A 27481-nucleotide genomic window follows, 5' to 3' on the forward strand; every position below is an offset into this window, starting at 1 on the left:
AGGTAACACAAATAAATCTCAACCACTGCGACACGGCACAACAATTGCTATGGCAAGCCGCATATGAAATCAAATGCGATGTGGCGATCATAGCAGAGCCGTATCAGGTACCCCCAGACAACGGAAATTGGGTAACCGATAAAGCTAAAATAGCCGCAATTACGACGTTGGGAAAATATCCCTTCCAGGAAGTTGTATCCAGTGAGTATGAAGGGTTCGTGATTGTCAAAATTAACGACATCTTTGTATGCAGCTGCTATGCACCCCCGAGATGGACGATTGAGCAGTTCGACCAGATGCTCCACAATATAACGGAAGAGCTCATCGGACGGCATCCCATAGTCATCGGCGGGGACTTCAACGCCTGGGCAGTAGAGTGGGGGAGCAGATTTACCAATGCGAGGGGGTTTAGTCTGCTCGAAGGACTGTCAAAGCTGAATATAAGACTAGTTAATGAGGGCTCTACTAGCACTTTTCGCAGGGATGGGAGAGAGTCAATTATTGATGTAACCTTCTGCAGCCCGTCGTTAGCATCGAACATAAACTGGAGAGTCTGCGAGGATTATACCAACAGTGATCACCAAGCGATTCGCTACACCGTCAGTACTCAGTCGCCATTAACAAGGAGAGGGACGAGAACAAAGTGTAAGAAGTGGAAGCTGAAGGAGTTTGACAAGAACCTCTTCATCGAAGCACTCCAGGTGGATCGAACAACTTCTACTTTAAATGCAGTCGAACTGACAGAGGTTGTAACGAGAGCATGTGACGTCACCATGACGCGGAAATCAACGCCAAAAAACGAACGCCGTCCAGTATATTGGTGGAACGAGACAATTAACACACTGCGGATAAGCTGTCTCCGAGCCAGACGGAGAATGCAAAGGGCTAGGATTGACACCGAAAGAACAGAGTGCAGGGAAGTGTTCAGAGCGGCGAGAGCCGCGCTCAAGAGCGAAATAAGAATCAGCAGAAAGAACTGCTTCAAAGAACTGTGCCGCGACGTTGATGCGAATCCTTGGGGCAATGCCTATAGAGTGGTGATGTCAAAACTTAAAGGTCCCTCGACGCCCCAAGAGACCTGCCCGGATAAGCTGAACAGTATTATTGAAGGGCTTTTCCCGCAGCATGATCCTATGAGCTGGCCACCTACACCATACGACCATAACGAAGATTCTGTCGAGAGAGTTACTACAGAGGAGCTGATAGCGGCAGTTAAAAAATTAAAAATTAAAAAAGCGCCAGGCCCAGACGGAATCCCCAACGTGGCTGTCAAAGCTGCGGTTCAAGCGTACCCGGATATATTTAGGGCAACGCTGCAGAAATGCCTCGATGATGGATACTTTCCGGATACCTGGAAAAGACAAAGACTGGTACTGCTACCAAAACCAGGGAAACCTCCAGGGGATCCATCGTCGTACCGTCCCATCTGCCTTCTGGACACACTCGGGAAGCTGCTGGAAAAGATCATTCTCAACAGATTGATGAAGTGCACAGAACGTGAAGGTGAATACGGACTCTCTAAAATGCAGTTTGGGTTCCGGAAAAAAAGATCGACAATGGATGCTATCATGTCAGTAACCGAGACAGCCGGCAAAGCATTGAAGCAAAAAAGACGCGGAAATCGTTATTGTGCCGTAATCACGATCGATGTGAAAAACGCATTCAACAGTGCCAGTTGGGAAGCTATCGCGATAGCGCTACATAGGTTACTAGTCCCGGACTACGTATGTAAAATTCTGAAAAGCTACTTCCAGAACCGAGTCTTAGTTTATGATACAGTGACAGGGCAGAAATCGTATAAAATTACAGCGGGGGTTCCACAAGGCTCCATTCTGGGCCCAACACTGTGGAACGCGATGTACGATGGTGTGTTGTTGTTGAAGCTTCCCAGGGGCGTACAAATCACTGGTTTTGCTGATGATGTTTTATTGACGGTGATCGGAGAATCCCGAGAAGAAGTCGAAATGTTGGGTACAGAGGCAATCAAAACCGTTGAAGAATGGATGAACGACTCTAAACTGCAGATAGCACACCAGAAAACCGAGATGGTGTTGGTCAGCAACTGCAAAGTTGTGGAGCAAGCGAAAATCACCGTTGGGGAACACAGTATCTGTTCCAAACGGGAACTGAAGTACCTGGGTGTTATCCTTGACGATCGACTCAATTTCAAGAGCCACGTGAGATATGCATGTGAGAAAGCAGCAAAGGTCGCAACAGGGATGGCTAGAATTATGCCGAACAACGCAGGGTCATGTAGTAGCAAGAGGCGCCTTCTGGCCAGCGTATCCACATCGATACTCCGTTACGGTGGTCCGGTCTGGGTGGCAGTGCTCGAAGTAAGACAAAATCGGACGCTGCTAAACAGAACGCTCAGAGTAATGGCGATGAGAGTATCGAGTGCATATCGAACGATATCTGCAGAAGCGGTATGCGTGATAGCGGGAATGATTCCCATCGACATTATCCTGGTTGAAGATAGCGTACGCTACGAGGAAAAAACAACGGACGTGCAAAATAACAGAGAACTGCGAAAAAGATCACGACTAGAGTCAATACGGAAGTGGCAACAGGTGTGGAACAACACACCTAACGGTCGATGGACCCACCGACTAATTCCGAATATCACGAAGTGGATTGGGCGCAAGCATGGAGAAGTAAATTTCCACTTGACCCAATTTCTGTCTGGTCATGGATGTTTTAGGCGGTACTTGAACAGGTTCGGACACGCGAACTCACCATCCTGTCCTGAGTGTGGTCAAGTAGAAGAAACAGCGGAACACGTGGTCTTCGAATGTCCTCGATTTGTCCAGCAGAGAAGAGAGTTGATCGCTGCATGCGGACTCAATTTGAATGCCGATAACATCGTACACGAAATGTGTAAAAGCGAGAACTCGTGGAACGCAGTGAATTGTGTCATAGTCACAATAATGACGGAACTCCAACGAAAATGGAGAGCAGACCAAAGAATGAGCGTAGGAAACACAGAGCAATGAGTGCATAAGCACAGCCTCCTCCCGAAGTAATACCAAACGGTGGTTCCGGGAGAGAAACGGCATGAAGAAGGAGGTGGTTTTTGGTGAGTAGGAATCTCACACTATCCGGTCAACATGGCGACTGGGTGTCTATGCAAGATTTCCACCTTCTACAAAAAAAAAAAAAAAAAACATACAAACATACAAACATACAAACATACAAACATACAAACATACAAACATACAAACATACAAACATACAAACATACAAACATACAAACATACAAACATACAAACATACAAACATACAAACATACAAACATACAAACATACAAACATACAAACATACAAACATACAAACATACAAACATACAAACATACAAACATACAAACATACAAACATACAAACATACAAACATACAAACATACAAACATACAAACATACAAACATACAAACATACAAACATACAAACATACAAACATACAAACATACAAACATACAAACATACAAACATACAAACATACAAACATACAAACATACAAACATACAAACATACAAACATACAAACATACAAACATACAAACATACAAACATACAAACATACAAACATACAAACATACAAACATACAAACATACAAACATACAAACATACAGATTACAGGGCAAGCTAAATAAAACCGTTGAAAAACAGCCAATTTCAGAAATTATTGATGTCGGAAGTTTGTCGAAATAAAAGAAAAAAGTTATAAGGGTCGTATCCAACATACGACCGCATTTTTAATGTAGGACCACGTAATGATTGCCAATTAGAATAAACGTTATATAAGTTAAAGAAACTCTTTAGTACAAATATCTCGTAGCATTGTTAAATGTAGATGAATGAATACTTACATTGAAGGTCGCGAACGATTCGTTAAGCAAATTGTCAAATTAAATCCCGCGGAAAATCGACGTTGTGCTTCCATAAAATTGCTACGTTGTTTGTGATATTTTCTATTATTGAAGATTATTGTCTGCTCGCTAGCTGCATTTAAACTGTGACTTATAATCGCGAGTGACGAATGGCAAAAAGGAACGGTAGGTTTTTATTCTGGTCTTGAATTGACGAGGCTTTAGACTTTTTCAGCTGATTCATCTCTAGCCTTGAAAAAGACAGGAGAACTGTTTCCAAATACAAAAATCTCTTCAAATTGATGATTGGATCACAATTTGAATCATTTAAAACAAAATAGAAATTTAAATCGAGATGCTTTTCAAATCCGAAATCCGAATTCATTCAGTTTACCTAACGTCACGTGGAAAAATAAGGGAATTTGCTCTTTTTCATTTTTTTTCCAATTAATGTATGAATTGTCAGTAATTTCCAAATTGACCGTTGTTCATTTTTCACACAGCTCTCCTTATGGCTCGAACGGCTGAAACAAACCTTAAATAATGCACTTTTCTAAATTAGGTGAGTGCAATCGTCGTTCTGAGAACACTGTCAACCATTCACAAAATGTCAATTGACTATTTCCTAAAAGATTGATTGTTTGCAGAATGGTGGATTCGTTTGCGAAGTGTTTGTATTAAAGTTGTATGTTATTTTACTTTTCGTATTTGTTGATGTTGTATGTTGTATGTTGATGTGATAAGCTTTGAACAGACTACTGCGGAGCACTGTAGAAATTCATAACAAATGCTTGTTCATGCTCGTTTTGTGTTTTATGTTTACCCTCGAGCTGTGAACGCTAGCGAATATTTCACTTGAAGTGCATCTGGTATTGCAATTAATACAACCATTCGAACCATAGCAAAGCAGGCGAAAAAAGAGAAGAGTGCAAATGATTACAGGTAGCTTCTATCCATCAGTGTTTGGCTCTGTACGTGTTGCTTGTTTTCGTTGCGCGAAACTTAGAACTTGTTCATTTCCTCTACATGTGAGTAGCACACCTTCGAAACTTTTAGTTGCCATTCGTATTTGCTCTCGTGCGCATCGGCTCTGTTCTGATGCAACAAGCTCCTAGCTTTGTTGACGGTTTTGGCCGAGAGTCAAGAAACAATTTTTCATTAACGATCATTCTCGCGATGTTTCATTTTTATCGTTGCAACTGTGTGCATCTGTTAAACGCATGTTTGGTGCTTGTTGAATGACGATGTACGGAAGATGCCTCTCGTTGACATAAAGAAACAAATTGCGACATACGACCAATTAGTGTATTGTTCTCGCGAAGGCAAGAAAAAATCGTTGCTTCTCGAAATGATTCTACAAAACCACGCAAGCCATTAAACCTTTTCAGGATCCCCGAAACATTTTACTAAAGAGTTATTTATGAAATTTCGACGTATTCGCATATAATATCCGAAATGATAAATCAACAAATTAAAAAAAAAAAAGATTGCGTAGTCCTACGTCGTGTCTCGGATACAACCCCTCGAATAGTTTTTCTTTCATGCGTACAAAAACGTAGGTACGTCACTTTACTTCCATTTTTGGAAGGATGTCGGCAGCGAGAATAGAACTCGTGACCGTGTGAGCATGTTGCCATTACGCAAGTTCGCCTCCCTAACATTGTACCTCGTTATCGGCCTCTTGCTATGCGAATTCATCGCTGAAATTCAACAAAATATTTGCTCTCTTTTAATTTATTCGGCCTGCTATCTTCGACGGATCGACAGACTATGGCTACCAAGACCGTTTTTGACATGTGACACTTATACTGAAGTACAGGGGACTCAAAAGTCATGAAACTCCTAAAACATAAGGAAGGCGACTATCAATACGGCATTAATAGTCTGACTATTATAGTCAATAGTTATATTACCAAACAAGCAATTGACCACTTTATCCTTTACTCCCACTGACCGCTTTACACTTCCACTACCTGAAATAACGGATTGCCTTACATTGCCGAAACCGTTGAAACAACTCTGAGCAAGTTCAATGGATAAAGTATTCTGTTGAAGTGGCTTTTTGTTTCCCACCGACTGGAGACTGAAAAGCAAAGCCGAGTATTTGGCTTCATATCTTTCCGACCATCACCGGAAATATCGTCTGGTGTTACGGAAAATAAAACATTAATGTTATTTATGGCAGTGCCGAAGGGCGAATGAAAGCCGTTCTGAAAACGTGTGGAAACTTAGCTTAAAGTTGGTTTTAGAATGCGTTCTGAAGTGAAATTCCGAACTTCCGAGGGTAACGAAATGGAAAAATGAAATTGGAAGATTATGTTGTGGATTTTCGTGGTCAAATCGATTGGTTAGTAGTAGTTTAAAAAGGTAATATTTTTACAGATTGTGCTAAAAATTAGAAGTTGAAAAACATATTGATATAAACGAATTATACGAAGGCGTTTGTTATATGAACTCAATATCCTTCGAACTGGTAGAAAGAATCCAAACCATTAATTATTCGATGATTGGTAGGCAACGAGTTGGATGACACAAGGCATCCCATAATTGCCATTTCTTTCATGCGGATTTCCGATGACTCTTCAAGTGAGAAGACTTCGTTTCGTCTTTTTCTCGAGCTAATCACAGACACGCATCATATCGGCTCAAATTGACCAATTCAGAAGCTGAACAACTTTCCGCATGACTATCCGATAGTATCTATAAAACTGTTTTCGAGGGTAAAACGGACATCACTTATAGGTCATTATGTGAACAACTAGAAAGGTTATCCCATTTCCAGATAGGACTCTCTTTATCAGTATTTCAAAATCGCTACAAATTCATTCAATCGAATTTGAGAAAGTGTCTTTCTCCAGATCACATAATGATACACTTTATCAAATTCTCAACCCAAAAAGTAATACAGCGGAGATAGGGACACACGCCTCCGTGAAATTTATGGGTCGGTTATCTGTTGATGGCTGATGGATCAGAAAGTTAAAAGTTGATGTGATCTTTTGACACAACACCGCGACCCTTGAGGAAATAAATGACGGCCATCATCATTTTGGGAAAATTTATGATGAAAGTTTTTTCTCCCCCCCCCCGATTGGCCACAAATGATAAAGAGCATTTACCCTATGTTCAATTTTCCCGAGGCACTTTTGGCTTCAATCGAAAACACATAGGTCCATTAGAGTCGCACAAACGGTATCCGCCATCTCATATGCAGAGGCACTATCGATGGCGCTCTTGTGGACATAAATTTTCATTTCACCTAATGGAGTCCATTCAAAGTTGCCTCCAAACTGAACCAGTCATTACTTTCATGCCTTAAAAGTTTAGAGATGGAGGTGTGCTGGAAGCCTAAAGCTCTAAATATGAAGAATAATAACCACTCCAAAAAACGTAAAGACAGATTATGAAGCGCCGGAATTGACTGTTGACCTGAGATAATTTAGCTTGTACTACATTACTATCATCAATCTATTGCTTTCGTTGAATCCATTTTTTGGATGAACAATTGCAATATTTGTAACAAATTTATGGTTTTTGAAAATGATTCATGCTTTTTAACGTTCCTGTCAACTCGCTTTCTGTAGAAACCTGATAAACTGATTTTACCCTTAATGTAACGGTGTCATAAGAACTGATGCTTTTAAAAACTACAGCGACGCAATGATAATAATTTGAATATAGCCGAAGTCGTTGCAATATCAATTTATTTATTCGACCATTTAGTACACACAATCGGTCTGCAAACGTGTTTCAACGATGATTACTTACCACTTTCTCATCTCTTGAGAGTAAAAGTAAATGGAATGAAAAATCCAATAACCGTTTTCACTATCAAGTGCCGCTGTCTTTCAGACTCAACTCTCCGACAGATCCTCTTTTACTGGAGGGCAAAGCATCATACACAAATGAAAAACAGCTCGTTTTAAGTTAAGCCTCGTGAATAGTAAATTCGTTTCGCAGCACAACAACCCGGCGAACCGGAGGCACAGTCCCATTTTGCCGCTCATCATTGTTTCTTAAAGGTTGTTTGTTTTCGCACACCGCTACACCCGCCTCCCGAGGGGCAAAAGTAGGCTATCATTCCGCCATTAGGGTTTTCTCCTTGTTGTTTAGTCCATGAACGAATTCTCCCGTCCCGGGGTTAAACCAAACATCTTAATCCCGGCAATCCTTAGACCCTCTTTCGCAGAATTCTAAAATTTATGTTTACTATACATTTGCTGATGGCATAGAATCACCGCCACTGCTAATGTCGCCAACTGTCGGCGCAGCATGCTCCAATAACACCCCCGCATATTCATTATTCCCGGGAAAAGCTTGCGTCTTTGGTCGGATCACGTTGCCACCAAGCTCACAAACCGATTGTGTTTACCGTCAAATACGGATAAATCAATGGAACAAAAACCGACCGACCGCACCGGTATCTTGCCGGTAGCTGACTGCTGCCTGGATAGCAACATCCGCTAAAGGTGTGTTCCCGTGAGAGTTTTTGTGAAAGAGAGAAAGGGGATGAGTGGCACTCTGATGAATTTGGGTTACGTTGGGCAGTGAGAGCACACGTAGCACTACTTATCTAGATAGCGTCATGATGAAACAAAACGGATCTGACAATCTTGACGGGCGATTACGAATGCAGAAGAAATGGAAAACACACAGATTGAATTTGTGTGAATCTTACAGTGGGATCTGGAAAAAGAAGTGCCATCGAACATTGCAGTAGGAACACAGAAGGGGCGGATAGGGGTTTGTGAGGACAAGAATGATTCATCTCATTCAGCTGTACTAGAACATGTTCAGCCTGCAGGTGTACACAAAGAGGATAAGAGATGTGATTTTCAAATGTGATGCAGACATCTGAATTCAATTCACAGTGTCAAGGCATCTGTGACTCATTTGCCTGAATATTTAAGTTTTCTGTCGCTCTGAATTATGAAAGAGGATGAAACACGTGAGTGACAATGTTGAGGGTCGACTATATTATGGTGCTAAAAAATATTAATTTGTAGTTCAACAGTTCAAGGCACTATTCAGAAGAAGATGTTAAAAATTTTAAATGCATATCTCAATTTCTCAGCTCATTTATCATAAAAAAATCAAAATGTCTCAATTTTGAAAATGAGAGCGTGATGGTAACCCAACCTTTGAGATGCGACAGTTTTTCAATACTTACCCGACGTAAATGAAATCTAACAATGACAAATTCAATTCGATTGAACACAGGCATATTTTATTTATCTTTCATTTTTGGTGAAAGATAATGCTTCTCCACAAATGTTCCTTATTTACTTTTACGATGAGTCTTCATCTTCACGTTTATTTTTTCACTTGATTATAAGGCGAGTGAAACAGCATTTCTAATCCGCAATTTTCTGAAAAAGTTTTAGTTAGAACAGCGACATGCGAATTGTTACGATGGAAATTTGACACATTAATGATCGCACGTTTTAGGGCAAATTTGTACGCTTCATTAGTTCATATTCCACGAATGGGATCGTTCCCTGGTCGCATAATCTGGACGTTTTATTGCAATGGTTGGCTTCATGGGATCGATTGATGCCTGTAGAAGTTTCCGGTAACTATTCAAAGCAAAAACAGAACTTAATTTGTGCCGTTCAACCCACATTTCGGACATGAAAAATCGCCGTTCGACATCTCTCGCTTTCAATTCTTTTTCCTTGCTTTTGAGTCATTTAGAAAGAGCTTATCGAATAACTTCCAATCATTCTCCATGTTCTGTTAGTATTTGCCATGAATCTTGATCGAGCAATGTCTCTAATTGTTCGTCTTTAAACTTTTGATCCGAAGGTTTTTTGTCGAGCCATCTTGTGGAAAAGGAATTAATTCGTTTCTAATTCGTTGCAAACCCAATAGATCGGTTTGAACATACTGTACCAAGTTTATTAATATAAGATCGGAATTTTCCAACGAATGGCTATAGCAGTCAATGAAATCCAAACATACATACCATACTGCATTATTGTAGCAAACATGTAGCTAAGGATTTTAACTCGGACCAAGACAAATTCCACTACGCAGCACAGCTCCAAAAAGCTTCGAACATGTCGACATTGGGCATAATATGATTGGTGGTCAGCATTCATTTTCTGATGTCATTTGAAGAAAACTGCTGCTGAAAAAATACGAGGACAGGTCAAACACTTTTGAACGAAAATAATACTCAAACACAACAACGCCTCGCAGATCGATTGAATCGATTGAAGAAGCCATCTCCATACGTGAAGGCCATGGAAATGATTCAGAAAATCGACAAATAGGTTATACATAATGTGAACGCAAAAAAACGGAAAACCGAAAAATCACATGTGAAAAGCTGCTCTCCAGGTACCAAAAGATATCATTTCTGCATCAGATTATGGCTGGCGATTGAAAGTAAGCTTATTACGAGAATCCTAAGCGCCATACAACAAGAAGACTGTGCGATATAACAGTTAGGGATTGCATTACCGTGCCAAAATTTCAATAACCGGTTATTCGGTAATGAAAATTTCATTATCGGTAAAACCGGTAAATTACCGGTATAAAACATACATTAAAATAAACCATTTTCTTGTAGAAACGGCTTTTATTTATAATGATTAGTTTACAAAAAAAACATTTTACAAGTTTTTGCTGGTTAAAGTAATACTTAAGAACACAGAGAATGTTTATTTTGTCGTAGATCGGATCTCATTAAGGGAGTATTCTAGTCTAGAAATTTGAAAAAAATCAAATTTTTTTTTCTTCATATTTCTGTAGTTTAGGCATTCAAGAATGTACCCTAGAAAGGACTTATCGAAAATCCTATTATTTACCGAGTTGAAGCCATTTTGCTATTGCGATATCTAACCTGGTACGGCCATAACAATGAACTTCAAACGCGTTTTTTATCGAAACTAGTTTTTTCAAACTGGCGTTCACGATATCTCAAGTTCTACTGAACCGATTCATTTCGTATTCATGTCGTTTTAAACCGCATTTTGTTTTTCAAACGGCCGCCATTTTGTCAAAAAAAAGTTTTTGACTTGTCCGAGGTTCATGCGATAGCGGCATCTTTACTGATTAAGAGTCTGTTCGATTTTTTTGTTTCAGATAATCAGAAGGGCTGGAATCGTGTACGCCATAGCACAACTTTTTTTAACCCTCTCACTTCATCAGCTCATAACTATTCTCGTTATGAATATTTTTTCTCCGTACAATTTTTTTTTTGTCAAAAGATAGATGAACAAATGATGATATAATGGATAGTAAAAATATTCTTTCTTTTATTTTTACGGAGCTCGGAGAAACGTCAGAAATTCGTGTCTCTTCACTAGAATACCACGTTAACAAAGTTTCCAGATGAGAAAAACGCCCGTTCAGAGTCCAATTATGTTGGGTAGAAGAGTATCGAATACCATTGTCATGTATTTTCCTCTAATGCCCTCTGTACGAAAACTCTTGTGTGAGAGTTTTCATCAATCCGTTTATAGACGTTGAGCTTGGGCTGGACGTTGATACCTTTGACTGTTGCAATCGTCGTTCAAATTTGATGCTCAATTGTTCTGCAGGTTTCCCATCGTCCAGTGGATTTTTTTCCTCCTGTTGTTCAGCTATTGAATCAATATAATCATCGTCAAAGTTGATCAAGTCTGGAACAATTTAAATGTAGTCCGCGACGTCTGATAGAAAACGCCAAAGTCTCCATAATTGTGTCACGACCACGAGCAGAATATACGGGAACAAATCTGCATATACAAAACGTCCTTCCAATCAGGGCTTGAACAGCGACCAGAACTGGTTCGAGGGCATCAACCAATTCCTTTACCGCTGTCAGTTCTTCACCGCTGAAACTTATCTTGTGCTTCGTTTTTAGATCTAGCAGCGATTTTTGAACAGAAGTTTGGAGATAGTAGAATAGGCGCAACACTGCCAGTTGTTTTTTTTTTCGATCTTATTTGATTCTCGAGCAATGTTTTAAAGCGGCATAAAGACAAATATTATTTATGGCGTGAAAATCAAAATTACCGAGATTACAGGTTATTGATTGTAAAATTACCGGTAATTCGGTAATGAGAAATGGCCCGGTATTGCCGGTAAAACCGGTTAACAATCCTTAATAACAGTAGCCTTTGAATTAGTTTGGATTCAGACATTAAAATATAAATTTTGAGCGTTAATATCTATTTGCCGACTAAACGAAGTAATATGGTAATCACTTCATTCGAAAGATAAAATGTCTAAGAATCGTGTGCATGTTTTTTATTGTCCCGAAAACTTGTTTCAATAGCCTAAAAATTGCTTTGAAAACAGGCTATTCAAATCACACAAAGCTATATTTGCTTGAAAATCCACTTAGTTATGATTGTGCAGTGGCTAGAGAATGTTCTCGCTCGCTCGCCAAAGCACTATGCTCTCCCTCTCCCAATCCTCTTTCTATTCTGCTTACAGAGCCACGCGAAAAATGAAGTATCGATTTTTTGTAGGCAACCATTTGTAGGCAATCCCATATGTTTGATATGGGGTAAAGAATATTTCACCATGTCAAAAAAGCAACAGTGCCAATATTGAATGTTCACGAAAGCTTTGAGTAGATTGGTGCGGAAGCTCATATGGGTTTCATGAATGCACCATTAGGTGCAGAGAGTTTCTGGTATGATTAAATCACAGGTAAAGGTCGTTGATTTCAAACGCCGACAAAGATATATAATGGTGGTAGTGGAACAATTTAAGATTTTAGCTAGGTTGCTACGACGAAACGTCAATTTCAGTCGTTGCTCTGCTTCCACACGGAGTTTCGTTAAGTTCCAGATTTTGATAAAGTTTTTTTTTGTGGTACGCTGCATTGAACATGTGTTCTCTTCGAAAGAATGGGAAGTATAACTGTATTACTTTCTCCCAACATATGTTTGTTAAGACATATTTCCCACGATATGTTATAAGTACTATTTATAATTCTCTTTATTGAATTTCAGTTTGGCCGGAAATGTTTATAATATTATCAAATTTATCTAGTCTTATGACTTGCAATTATAACAATACCAGAGAATATGAAACTCAACCAGTTACATACATAACCAGCCATTCCATGCCAAACCGATATATATATTTTTTTTTAATTCGTTTATTTTTACAGGCTCAGTTACTTAAGTTTAAAGGAGCCGAATTCTTAAATATAATTTTAAAACTATATATATAAACAATTTTCTTACATCTATGGTTAGTAAGGTGGAAAACCGATTACTCGCGGTTTACTCGAGTTTAGGAGGGTGACATATTTTTAGGAGAAGGATGGGATATAAGGAAATTGTAACAATGTTGATGAACACTCAATTTATAAATCTATTCGTATATCTATAGTGTATTTACATTTCAACTTATTCTACTATTTATAGCAAGGGGACGAATTACCCGCAAAGGAAGGAAAGGAGGGTATAAGGATTTAGGGGCAATCACACACGAAGATCTATAGCTTTAAGGAAAACATATATATGGGACATGTAATCAAGGTCTAACCGAGCCAACACATCTCTCACCGGCACATTGGGCTGTCTTCCTCGGGCCCGAAGGGAGTTTTTTAAATTCGATCTGGCGACCAGATACACCTCGCACGACCAAACAATGTGCTCGATGTCGTGATAACCTTGGCCACAAACGCAGAGATTGCTGCTGGCAAGATTGAAACGGAAGAGTAGTGCATCTAACGAACAGTGATTGGACATGAGTCGGGAGAAGGTGCGAATAAAGTCCCGACTCAAGTCTAGACTTTTGAACCACGGTTTGAGGCTAACCTTAGGGATAATCGAGTGAAACCACCGGCCCAATTCATCTTCATTCCACTTGCGTTGCCAGTTGGCGGTGGTATTTTTGCGGACTAAAGAATAAAATTCATTGAAGGCGATTTGACGCTGATAAATATCGCCTTCAATTGCACCTACCTTTGCTAATGAGTCAGCCCTCTCATTACCCGGAATGGAGCAATGTGAAGGGACCCAGACAAAGGTAATGACATAACAGCGTCTGGATAAAGCACTCAAAATTTCTCGTATTCTCTCAAGGAAGTACGGCGAGTGCTTTTCCGGCCTCACTGAACGGATAGCTTCGACAGAGCTAAGACTATCCGTTACAATGTAATAGTGTTCAACAGGTAGTGAGGCGACGCTGTCCAGCGCCCAATGAATTGCTGCCAATTCAGCAATATACACTGAGCAAGGATTCTGAAGACTGTGTGAGGTGCTAAAAAATTCGTTGAACACTCCAAATCCTGTGGACTCGTTTATAGTGGACCCATCAGTAAAGTACATATTATCACAATTGATACCCCCATACTTTTCATCGAAGATCGTTGGAGCGATCCTCGATCGTTGGTAATCTGAATATCCATGGATATCTTGCTTCATGGACAGATCAAAATGCACAGAGGAATTGATGTAGTCAGGGAAACAAACACGGTTGGGAATATACGAAGAAGGATCAACCTGCATGGAGATGAATTCATGATATGAACTCATGAATCCGGAGTGAAAATTTAGGTCGATCAGCTGCTCAAAATTTCCGATCACCAATGGGTTCATAACCTTACACCGGATGAGGAACCGAAGAGATAATAAATTGAAGCGATCTTTTAGTGGGAGTAGGCCTGCCGAAACCTCGAGACTCATGGTATGCGTTGAGGGCATACATCCCAACGCGATACGGAGACAAAGATACTGAATTCGCTCGAGTTTAATGAGGTGTGTTTTGGCAGCTGATTGAAAACAGAAACTGCCATACTCCATCACTGAGAGAATAGTTGTTCGATACAACATTATAAGATCTTCTGGGTGGGCTCCCCACCAGGTGCCGGTAATTGTACGGAGAAAGTTTATTCTTTGTTGGCATTTTTTACTCAGATACCTAATATGGGCCCCCCAAGTACATTTGGAGTCGAACCAGACCCCAAGATACTTGAATGACATAGCATGAGTGATCGGTTTACCCAAAAGTTGAATCTTTGGTTTTGCTGGTCTATGCTTCCTAGAAAAAACCACCATCTCTGTTTTCTCCGTGGAGAATTCGATCCCTAGCCCAATGGCCCAGGTTGAAAAATTGTTCAAAGTATCTTGTAAGGGTCCTTGCAGGTCGGATTCGTTTGATCCTACGACAGACACCACTCCATCATCTGCAAGTTGTCTTAGGTTGCAATTTTGTGTAAGGCAATTGTCGATGTCGCTTACATAGAAGTTGTACAAAAGGGGCTTAAACATGAGCCCTGGGGGAGGCCCATGTAAGAGACCCGACTTACTGCCGAATCTCCGTGAGAAAAGTTCAAATGTTTCTCACAAAGCAAGTTATATAACATATTATTCAATAGAGGTGGCAGACCCCGAGAGTGTAATTTGTCCGACAAAACCTCTATTGAAACAGAATCAAAGGCCCCCTTTATGTCCAAGAATACTGAAGCCATTTGTTTTTTTTCGGCGTAAGCCATTTGAATTTCTGAAGAAAGCAACGCAAGACAATCATTCGTTCCCTTGCCCCTGCGGAACCCATATTGTGTATCTGAGAGTAGGCCATTCGTTTCAACCCATCGATCAAGGCGAAACAAGATCATTTTCTCCAACAATTTCCGTATACAAGACAGCATTGCTATTGGGCGGTACGAATTGAAGTCGGACGCGGGTTTTCCGGGTTTTTGAATAGTTATAACTCGTACTTGTCTCCAATCATCTGGAACAATATTATTCTCCAGAAACCGATTGAATAAATTCAACAAGCGATGTTTCGCCACATCAGGGAGGTTTTTCAGCAAGTTGAACTTAATTCTATCCGATCCCGGAGCAGAATTGTTACATGAGAGCAGAGCAAGAGAGAATTCTACCATCGAAAACTCGGAATCAAGATCGCACCTACCTTGTGGTATATCTCGAACAATTTTTTGCACAGGAGCGGAATCAGGACAAACCTTCCGTGCAAAATTAAAAATCCATCGATGTGAATATTCTTCGCTTTCATTCGTTGAAGAGCGATTTCTCATGTTTCGAGCCACTTTCCATAATTTTTTCATTGACGCTTCTCGTGACAAACCTCCCACGAAATTTCGCCAATAAGCACGTTTTTTCCCTTTGATTAAGTTTTTAAATTGATCTTCAAGGGCTAAATACGTTTGAAAATTTTCAGGGGTTCCACGTTTCCGAAAAGCTTTAAATGCGTTCGATTTATCCTGATAAAGCTTGGAACATTGGCTATCCCACCATAGATTGGGAGGCCTTCGGGAAATGGTGGAACCTGGAATGGGTTTCGTTTGAGCGCGAACCGCGCTGTCATAGATCAAACGAGAAAGGAAGTTATACTCCTCCAATGGAGGTAAACCATCTCTGGAATTGATGGCTAGAGCAATCGCGTCCGCATATTTTTTCCAGTCAATGTGTCTTGTGAGGTCATATGCCATGTTTATAGATTCAGAAGAATTCGACCCAATGGTGATGGAAATTTTGATTGGCAAGTGATCACTACCGTTGGGGTTCTGGATTACATTCCACTTGCAATCTAACGATAGTGAATTCGAGCAAAGCGAGAGGTCAAGAGCACTTGGGTTAGCAGGAGGTTTAGGCACACGTGTTGTTTCCCCAGTGTTCAAAACGGTCATATTGAAGCTGTTACAAAGGTCATATATCAACAATGAACGATTGTCGTCGTACTGTTCCCCCCAGGCAGTTCCGTGAGAGTTGAAGTCTCCCAAGATCAATCGTGGCTCAGGAAGGAGTGAGCACATGTCATCAAGTTGTTTGCGGCTAACCGCAGCTCTCGGAGGCCAATACAAGCTGACAATACAGAGGTCTTTGCCTCTGATGTTTGCATGACAAGCAACAGCTTCGATCCCTCCAATAGGTGGAAGGTCAATTCTAAAAAATGAGTGGCACTTATTGATCCCCAAAAGCACCCCTCCGTATCTATCATCACGGTCCAAGCGTATAATATGAAAATCGTGGAAAGAGATATCATCTCGCGAAGAAAGCCAAGTTTCGGACAGAGCAAAAACATCACAATTGAGTTTATGAATTAGAAATTTGAATGTATCCAATTTAGGGATAAGACTACGACAATTCCACTGTAAAACAGTGATATCTCCGACCTCTCTATTTGAATTAGACATCAAGAGAGATAATCATTGCAAGGAGGGGCCATGTTTGCATCAATTGTTGCAAAATTGTCTTTAATACTGGAAGCATTGAGATGACAATGGTTCTGATGGAGTCGGAAACATTAAAACACTTGAAGATTTGATCCAAAAGGTCAGACAACTTTATAAATCCCGATTGGGAAGTTGAGCTGGACGGAAAAACAGGGACAGTTGGGGTTTTTGATGTCCCCTCGAGTGCTGGGTCGTTCGAAGGTGAACTATTCCCACGGAAGCCAGGAGGAACCTGATTTTGCTTGTCCGCTGCACTCGATTTTTTAGGCAAGCTAACTGGGGGTATCACCGGGGGGACTTGTTCTTGAACTTTGGGAGTGGTCACATTTTTGCGCCGGGGATTCCCTTTGAAAATAAACGGTGTGCCCCCGCTAGCTGCGTCCGCTTCCATTTCATCAACTGGCAACGTGGAAAAGGTATTGTGTGTTGAGATTGGTTGTTCTTGTTGTTGGGTCAATGGCGAAGCGCCCTTTAAAATTTCCGCAAATGTGCGCTTCGAGCGTTCTTTTAAAGAGCGCTTCTGTTTCTCCCAGCGACTCTTGTAAGTTTCACAAACTGAGAGCTCGTGTGGGGATCCCCCGCAATATGGACATTTATGCTCAGTCGCACTGCAGGATTTCCCCTCATGTTGCTCTCCGCAAGTGGCACAGCGCTCCTTGTTGGCACAATAATCCGAAGTGTGACCAACTGACTTGCATTTGTTGCAAGTCATGGGCTTTGGCACGAAGAGTCGCACAGGTAGTCTCAATTTGTCCACCATAATGTAGTCAGGGAGGGCGGCACCAGCAAAGGTGAGTCGGACGGCGTAAATTTAGTTTGGTCCCCATCATGGGAAAGTTTCCCGAGTTGGCGACAGTCCAAGATTTTCACTTCCATTGAGGGGAGCTTCTTGAACTTGCCTTTTCCTTCTGCTTTTATTTGTTCGCTCGTCAGACCCGTTTCAGTTATCACCCCCTCAATTTCTACGTTATGGGAGGGTATAAATGTTCGATATTCGAGAGTGAAATGTTGATCAGAAACAATCTCGTTTGCGTGTTTCCGTTCATTCACGACAACTCGCAATTTGTTCGGTCTAACCCTGCGAATTTCAGATACAGAAGTGTATCTGGCCAGATCTTTCATGATCTGAATCACGTTAAGGTTTTTTCCTTTCGGTTTTGGCCGGAGGAAAACAACCCAAGGGCCAGTTCCAGGTGCATCTTCTGGATAAACTCTGACACGTGGAGCGGTGACAACAGAGGGGGAAGACGAGGACGAGGACGAGGACGAGGACGAGGACGAGGATGAGGATGAGGATGAGGATGAGGATGAGGATGAGGATGAGGATGAGGATGAGGATGAGGATGAGGATGAGGATGAGGATGAGGATGAGGATGAGGATGAGGATGAGGATGAGGATGAGGATGAGGATGAGGATGAGGATGAGGATGAGGATGAGGATGAGGATGAGGATGAGGATGAGGATGAGGATGAGGATGAGGATGAGGATGAGGATGAGGATGAGGATGAGGATGAGGATGAGGATGAGGATGAGGATGAGGATGAGGATGAGGATGAGGATGAGGATGAGGATGAGGATGAGGATGAGGATGAGGATGAGGATGAGGATGAGGATGAGGATGAGGATGAGGATGAGGATGAGGATGAGGATGAGGATGAGGATGAGGATGAGGATGAGGATGAGGATGAGGATGAGGATGAGGACGAGGACGAGGATTGGGTTGGATCGGAAGCATCAGAAGGGGGAAGCGAAATCGATGGTGGGAGAGGGGGAGTGGAAGTAACAGTGGGTTGAGAAGGGAGGCTTGCAATTTTCTTAGAGGGGGGCTTGGTAGGATGAGCGGATTCGTCCCCAGAAGAATTATCTTCCTTATGAGGGACTCGTTTATGTTTTTTCCCAGATCTTGTATGAGATTCATTATCGGAGATCTCCATCTCTGCAGATCCTCCAATTTTACAAAAATTTCTGTCTTATTTCTAAATTATTATTGATTTTAACAATAATCTTAATATATAAGTTGTTCCAATAATGCGCTCTACTGCCCTAATCAGGGAGAGACAGAGGCTACGCGCTACGGAGACAACACAATAGCGCAAGAATAGCTTACGCAGCCACGTGATGATGAATCCCGTTTGCGACAGTCACGCGATGGCGATCCCGTTATGCCGAATCAGTTCAACAGCCGCAATCCGGCTCGCTGCAAGAGCGCTGCTTCCTTTGTTCCTTCGTTCCACTTCACAAAAGGTCAGGTCGCGGACAGCAATGACCTTCACTCGTACACGATACACTCGTACCAATAGCACAATAGCAAAAGTGGCAACGCACAATACCGACACTGAACTTTACTCGTCAAGAGTTGGATAGCGAATGCCTAAACCGATATAGTAGTTCTCAGAATTTTACACTTTTATAGTTTTGTAATATTTTTTACAACGTATATTGTTTTACGAAGAAGGCTAGCTCATTGGTTTTAATTTGATATGTCAACTATCTGAATCGGTTCAATAGTTATGAAGTTAAGAGTTTAGAAAAAAATCGCTCTTGGAAAAAAGAGGCACCCTAATGAAAAAGAAAACAAAAAATACGGGTCTAATAGTTTGCGATAAGGAACAAAACTGCCAATTTTCACGAAAATCTGAGAACCACTATATCGATTTTGCATGGAATGGCTGTATATAAAAATTAAATGCTCTTTTTCTTTGTTAGTACATAACTCGAGAATGGATCGTCCGATTTGAACTTTCTTTGTATTGTTGAGTTCGTCTCCACCCAAGCAATGTTTTTTTTCGTTCTTTGACACAGAATCGCGGATATGACTTTCTTCTGTAAACTATTGAGCGGACGGATAAGAAGCCCGTGTCTCTACGAACTGATAAATTTTAACACCAGCCCCGTTTCTCTTCGTCGCCGGATGGTTTTTGATCCACCTCTGAGGTCCAGAAATTACACCAGCACGAACCTACAACTCGATTCATGCGTGAGTTTAACATGCTGCAAGAAGTGATTTCGATAAATTATTTTTAAGAGGCCAACTAAATGTATAAGTGATGTTTTATTTCTGTTTCCATGTTTAGTTTTTATGATGAGTTTCATTTTACATGTTTAGTTTTTAAGAAAGATAACGGGCTTGCAGCCTATAATCTAATAAACATTACTGATCAAAATTGAATTAAGGAAAAAATAAGAATTAAGAAAAAAAATTAACCCCTTTCCAAAAAGTCGTCTGGATTGTTTTTACAGATTACAAGTATGCAAAGTTGCTTAAATGTTGATTTTTTTCACACATACACACATTTCACTGCTAACTCCAACAAAAATATATTTGTCTTAACTTTTGTCCGCATAAAGGGAGTGTCACATCAAATTGCATCACGGAAAAAACGCTGTAGAAATTTAATTTTTAGGAATTATATCTTCAGCTTTCGCTTATAATCAGATAAGAGTGTATAGATCACGTTGGCCATGCTTCACTGTCAATTTTTCGTAAATTTGGAAAAATGTCGTCGAACGAAAAAGAGCGTCGTGAATTAATCCTGCGCACTCATTTCGAGAATCCGGAGTTGTCACATCGGGACATCGGTAAGATGCTGGGAATCGTCCAATCCACGGTCAGCAGAGTACTAAAACGATACTTTGAGAACCTAACCATCGACCGGAAGGTGAAGAACGGCAAAAATGGATGCTCCGTCAGTGAAAAAGATCACAAGCGCGTAGTTAAGCAGTTTAGACGTGATCCGAGAAGTTCGGTCCGGGATGTCGCTAATAAGCTGAATTTGTCAAGCGGGAGGGCCTGCGTACATACAAGGTTCAGAAGGCTCCTAACCGCGACGAAAGGCAAAACATGGTGGGGAAGACGCGAGCCCGGAAGCTGTACACCGAAATGCTGACGAAGCCGCATTGCCTGGTAATGGACGACGAAACCTACGTCAAAGCGGACTTTCGTCAGCTGCCGGGCCTGTTGTTCTTCTCCGCAGAGGACAAATTCAGCGTTCCGGAGGAGATTCGCATACAGAAACTATCCAAGTTTGCCAAAAAGTACATGGTGTGGCAAGCGATCTGCTCTTGCGGAAAGCGGAGCGCCCCCTTCGTGATGACCGGCACGGTAAACGGGCAGTTTTACCTTAAGGAGTGCCTACAGAAGCGCTTACTACCACTATTGAAGCAGCACGAGGGCCCGACCATCTTCTGGCCGGATCTCGCTTCGTGCCACTATTCAAAGGACGTGTTGGAGTGGTACGAAGCCAACGGGGTCACCTTCGTGCCAAAGGAAATGAACCCGCCCAACGCGCCGGAGCTTCGCCCAATAGAGAACTATTGGGCGATTGTGAAGCAGGCCCTCCGGAAGAACCCAAAAGTTGTCAAAGCGGAGGCGGACTTCAAGAGAAAATGGATTTCTGTTCAAAAAAAACTACAACCTGACGTTGTACAGAACCTTATGGACGGGGTAAAGAGGAAGGTGCGAGCATACGGGCTTGGGCTCGAAGTATGAATAAAAAGAAAATGCCAAAAGTTGTTTAATAGTTTTTATTTTACTGTTTAAAATTTTCAAAAGGATCCGTCTACTGGGCGAATTTCTACAGCGTTTTTTCCGTGATGCAATTTGATGTGACACACCCTTTATAACTCAGAAACGGAACGCACAATTTGAGCTATCTTTATATTGTTGTGTCCGTCTTTATCCAAGGATTTTTTTTGAAAATTTTGAAGGAAAAATAGGAAAAATATGAAAAAATAAACACTCATATAATCTATAGTTGCATTGTAGGAGGCGTTGTTAATCCAATTGAAATTCGCGTTGAGGAAATTCACGTTAAACGAAATTGATTCCGTTGGTGTGAAGCGAAAATATTGTTAAATTCTCAGGTTGAATAACTTTGAAAATGAAATTTATCAATGAAAATTACCTTTTCCGTATCAAATTTTCATTTCATGTGATGGAATAACATGTTTTTGCATATGATTAAAAAATCTTGAACGAAAATTGTTTGTGATAATAATGTTATAATGACGAGTTTTAGTAGTACAGGTCGAACTCGATTATCCGGAGTATTTTAGTTTGATTTTTTTTATCAGAAATTTTGAATAATTTGTTAATATACTTTATAAATATGATTTATTGAATAAAATTGAACGTAATAGTAATAGAGGATGTTCCATTGTTTCTACTATCCGCAGTAGATTTATGTACGTTGAAAATTCCAAATTTGAATGAATACATTGATTTAATATTTAAACATACCTTATATGAGAATTCAATGCAACATAGATGTAGCCAAGATGAGCAGGGTCCGTTTAGTATGTTTATAGTCGGTTATCCAAAGTATATCATATATAATATGATCATTAGAATAATCATGGATGTAGTAAAATGAAGGAAAAGTTGGACTAGGAGTGTTGAACATGTTGCAAAAAGAAAAAGGTGATAAGCCTCTGAATCCGCTTGAATAGTCAAAGATTTATTGGATTCTCAAAAGATGTCTCATTACCATCTTCTTATGTTACGATATTATCACAGAAAAGATTTAATAAAACTTGTTTGGCAAATTATTATTTATTTCAGTTTAAAAACAAATTCATGAGTAACGATGTGCATTAGAGTGCCAATGAATGGTCATCTCATATTTACGAATGGGACTTCATGAAAAATGTTTGATTCCCTCGTAAAAATACACTATGCAACATTTTAGCTCATTCGGACTTTGTTTACTTTTGTCGCAAAGACGCCAAAGTTTGAGTCTTCTGAAAACCATAAAATCACCCAAGGGGGGAGGGCATGAAATCGGAATTTAGAAAAAAAATGATGCCAAATGTCGTTGAATTTCATGAAACGTCGAGATCTACTGTCATCTCGTTATTTTTTGTCATATAAATCCAAAAATTCGATTTTTTATAATATCCCTCAGGTATTTTGCGGTTTTCAAAAAACCGGAACATTGACGGCCCCCCTATACCCTATGCAAAATTTCAGTTCGATTGAGCTAAAATTTTGCATAGGGTATTTTTTCCCGGGAATCAACATTTTGCAGGAAGTCCCTTTCGCATATTCGATGGTCACATTTTTCCCATACATTCATTGGCACCCTAATGTGCATAATATGCAACAAAGCAAAAATTTGAAATTAACATTTTTCTCTAAAATATTGTTACGTGATTCTCGCAGCAGGAATTGTCTTTCCAATAGCAATCCGTTTTCTTTTAGTCCAAGTAATAACTTTTTGATTTCTCATAAGGCTTTTTCATTTGAAACCCAATTTTGGGACTCTTCATCTTCATCAACCTGATATGGTTCTGATGGAGCGAATTTTCATCATCTCAGAAATATGTGTTTGGATGCAAAACAAAGTTTACTACGTAATCATCGTTCAGAGCCTCAAACTCCACGTCCTTGTCGTGTACGGTATTGTCCTGGTCAATCAATTTCGGCAAAATCAAAAGTATGCGTTCTTTTACAACCGACAATGGGATATCGGCATTTTCCATGACTTGACGGTGCACAATGGTCCAGGAGATGAATTGAGGTGGAAATCAGCATTTAGAGCTCAACAGTTAAGATATTTCTTCCCAAATAATATGCTCTTTTCAATTGCTTGCCATTCTTTCTGGGGCAAACATAAAAAATGTTTGTTGACAGAGTTAAAAGAACAAATTTCACTCTATATAATATGTGATTTTCAAAGTTGTGTTATTTTTTGTATTTGGGTAAATTAAGATTGAAATCATGAGTTTTTGGGTGAAAACCCTTCAATAACTTTGAGCAGGATTAAGATATTGAACAAATCTTCATCGCAAAATGTTGGTATTGATAAGCTCTAAAAGTCGACCTGTATTAGGAAATTTATAGAAAAATAATTAACTTCGGATCAAGTCTACGTATTTTAAGTATTCAAAAAACATGAAGTTATAAATTTCTACATTACTCGAGAATTAATCAAGCAAATGAAACGAAATGTGGCTAGACTCTCCACCCCCCTCTCTGAGGGGGGCTGCCGTACAAATGAAACACGAATTTCTGCAATACTCGAGAATTAATGAAGCAAACGAAACCAAATTAGGTATATGGAGGTTTTAGGGCGCAATGAATGTTTTCAAGGTGATTAGACACTTCACCCTCCTCAAAGGGTGGGAGGGGGTTCTGCCGTACAAATGAAACACAAATTTCTGCATTACTCGAAAAGTAATAAAGTAATTGAAACGAAATTTGGCAGGTGGAGGTTTTAGGGTGCAATAAATGTTTCTATGGTGGTCAGACACTCCACCCCCTCTTTAAGGGGGGACTGCCATAGAAATGAAACACAAATTTCTACATTACTCGAGAATTAATCAAACAAACGAAACCAAATTAGGTATATGGAGGTTTTAGGGCGCAATAAATGTTTTCACTGTGATTAAACACTTCGCCCCCTCTCTAAGCTGCCATACAAATTAAAGACGAATTTCTGCATGACTCGAAAACTAATCAAGAAAATACCAGATTTGGCATGCGAAGATTTTAGGGGACACAAAACATTTCTATGGCGAATAGACACTCCACCCGTCTCTCTGAAGGGTGAAAGGGGGCTGCCATACAAATGAAGCATATATTATTTCCGCATAATTCAAGAACTAATCAAGCAAACGGAACTAAATTTGACATGTGGAGGTTTTAAGGGTGCAATAAATGTTTCTATGGTGGTTCGACACTCTTCCCCCCTCTCTAAGGGGGTCTCCCATACAAATGGAACACAAATTTCTGTGGAGGTTTTAAGGGTGCAATAAATGGTTCTATGGCTGTTCGACACTCCTCTCCCCCCCCCCCCTCTTAGGGTGGACTGTCATACAAATGAAAAACAAATTTCTGCATAACTCGAAAACTAATCAAGCAAATGGAACCAAATTTGGCATGTGAAGATTTTAGGGGGCACAAATCGTTTCTTTGGTGAATAGACACTCCTCTCCTCTCTCCAAGGGGAGAAGAGGGGAGGGGTCTGTCTTCATTCTATCATATTTTCTGTATCAAACATTTATTCCATGTAACGGAGAAACATGTTATATGTAAGTGGTTGAAAAATCTTGAACGAGAACTGTGTCTGAAAAAAATCTGATATTATAATGATGAGTTTTGGTAGAAATACTAGGAATATTTTAGTAAAAGGTAAATTCAACGGGGTCGATTAGAAGATCAATCAATGAACAGTTCTGCGATTGGACTCATGAACTTGCGCTTAGTAAGAAAACGTGAATGTTAGAAGGTATTGATAACAAGAAAAAATTTTGGGCGGGACGAAGTTTGTCGGGTCAGCTAGTGATAGATAAAAAACGTGGGAGGGAGACAAACAAAATAGATACAATGATTTTATTAAATTGTACTCTTTTCAATGACTACATTTATAAAGGTAAATAAAAAAAGCTTATTTTACAGATGGAAAAAAACCCAAAACATTTCGTGATGTTATCAAATAAAACGTTTATTTAATAGTTTTTCCCATGCAGTCAGAATGCCACAAGCAGCGTCGGGAAAAGCGTCTTTTATTAGCACTTATTTCCCGCGAACGCTTTTTCACGTATACATATTTATTATTATCCATAATCTTACAGCAATGACACTTTGTTATGTCACAAAGCCAAAACGAACTGAACGTGATGAGAAGTACTAAATATTGTTTAATCGATCGAGCAGCATCTTGATTCCATACCATATATGATATCAATGGCAGGTAAGTAATGCCGGCGAAAGTGAAAGAGGTCTGTATTTAATTACCTGATGAAACGAGAAAATGGTTGCTGAAATTATAGTGGTATTTATTTATGAATGTCTGAAGATAATGTTCGCGTATGAATAGCTGGAAGAATTATTAATTGTCTTTTGATAGCCAAATAAATGCTAAGAGAAGCCTTTGGAATAGCGAACAAACCGATGTCTGATGAGAAAACAATGTGGTTCATTCCTAAATGGGCCATTTGTAACATGCGAATCCCCAAATGCCATAATTTTGGAGCCACTGATGAACTCACGGCAAAACATTTGTTCAAAGGACATGCGTACGTAAACGGAATATTCGATGTCACAACATTCACGCGGACTGCCGTCCCATTCTTGCTAACCGATTGGTGTCCGCCACACGGTTAGAGCACTCAGTTTGCGAATGGGTCAACAGCGTCTGTTAGAAACCAGACTCGAATGGTATGCTCGTAAAGCAGCAATCTAAGTTCGGCACATTTTGCTCTTTTTCGGTGGGGCTGCGGCATCAAACGATGACTTTAACCTGCGTGCGGATTGAAGGGGTGGGATACGGCAGACACGATTACAAGCTAATAACGCACCGCTACTATCAACGGGTACGTGCCTTCATGTGAGCTCTCGAAGCAAAGACGGATGTGTTCCGCTTTCATAGCTTGCGTGATGAATGATACAATTCCACAGGCCGTCGGAACGGTCACATAATGTTTAGCTCTCTAGCTTCCCCCAAGCCGGATGACGCGACACAATGGAGAAGATCCCTGAAGCCACTTAGCCAGGGAACGCAAGGATGGTTCTGTACTCTGCGAACGTCGCTCTGTTGGCAATGTACGATGAGAAATTGAATTATGCTAGGTACCTTTCTCGGTATAGCCCCAAAGCTGAATTCAATTGCTACATTCCGTTGATTCACCCTGAAAATGCCTCACACAAACATAACCGTACAGAACATGAGTTTATTTGCAGTCAAGCGTTTGACAAGTTCATCGTGACTTTGGTATGAAAAAGTTGCCTTCATTACGCTGAAAAAGGCGTACAGCTTCCTTCTGGAAAGCCAAATAGTGTGATAGTGTGAATAAACCGTAGAAAGTCGGGCCTGGTAAATGAGAATTGGAAAGGAAAAACTAGTAGCAATGTGCTTATCTTTTTCTGTGAAATGTGAATTTTCTCGTGCATTATGAATAGCAATGGCACATAAAAGCTTTTCCCTCTCATTTATTTTACGTGATAACAAAACTTACGGCAAATTTTCATCCGTAAAATAATCAACACCGTAATGGCTAATGTACTGCAATAGAAATATAATATACGTAGCTTGTTCCTAATTACGCTGTTTTCAGAAAGCTTCTCGTGTGTACAATATACGAAAACGACAAGGTAAGTCCCCTTTCAAGAACCTCCAATCAACGGTTTGCAGTAACTCAATACATTTTTCCGAATTTCCAAGTCTACCGAATTTCAATTTCATGGAATCGCTTATAGATTTAATAAAAACTGAATCCATCCCATCATTTTCGGACGGTTTTTAAACCTCCCGAAACATGATTAATCTTATCGACAATCTGTGGACTATCGGTGGACCATCTTCGCCCTCTGTTATAATAAGTAGCAACAGATTGGGTCTCATAAACACATCTGACCAGCGATCGGATAAGCCTTTCATAGACTCTTCACGAATTCAGAATTCGTGCGTGTTATTATATTTTCTCTTCCTTCGCTTACTGTCAGTACCCAACTTTGGTTGCGTAAA

General features: G+C 40.3%; 1 protein-coding gene across 2 annotated transcripts in view; it reads right to left on the reverse strand.

The window, feature by feature from the left end:
* LOC129775498 (putative tyramine receptor 2) overlaps nucleotides 1–27481 on the reverse strand; it is a 62449-nt gene that overhangs the window by 15627 nt on the left and 19341 nt on the right. The window contains exon 1 of one of the 2 annotated variants that reach the window (XM_055780307.1): nucleotides 7633–8258. The exons of the other annotated variant lie outside the window; for it this stretch is intronic. The gene's annotated coding sequence lies outside the window, so the exon portion shown is untranslated. Of the gene's footprint in view, nucleotides 1–7632; nucleotides 8259–27481 lie in introns of those variants that run through there. 2 annotated transcript variants of the gene reach the window in all.

Source organism: Toxorhynchites rutilus, chromosome 3 (genome assembly GCF_029784135.1).
Source record: "Toxorhynchites rutilus septentrionalis strain SRP chromosome 3, ASM2978413v1, whole genome shotgun sequence".
NCBI classification, from domain to species: Eukaryota; Metazoa; Arthropoda; class Insecta; order Diptera; family Culicidae; genus Toxorhynchites; species Toxorhynchites rutilus.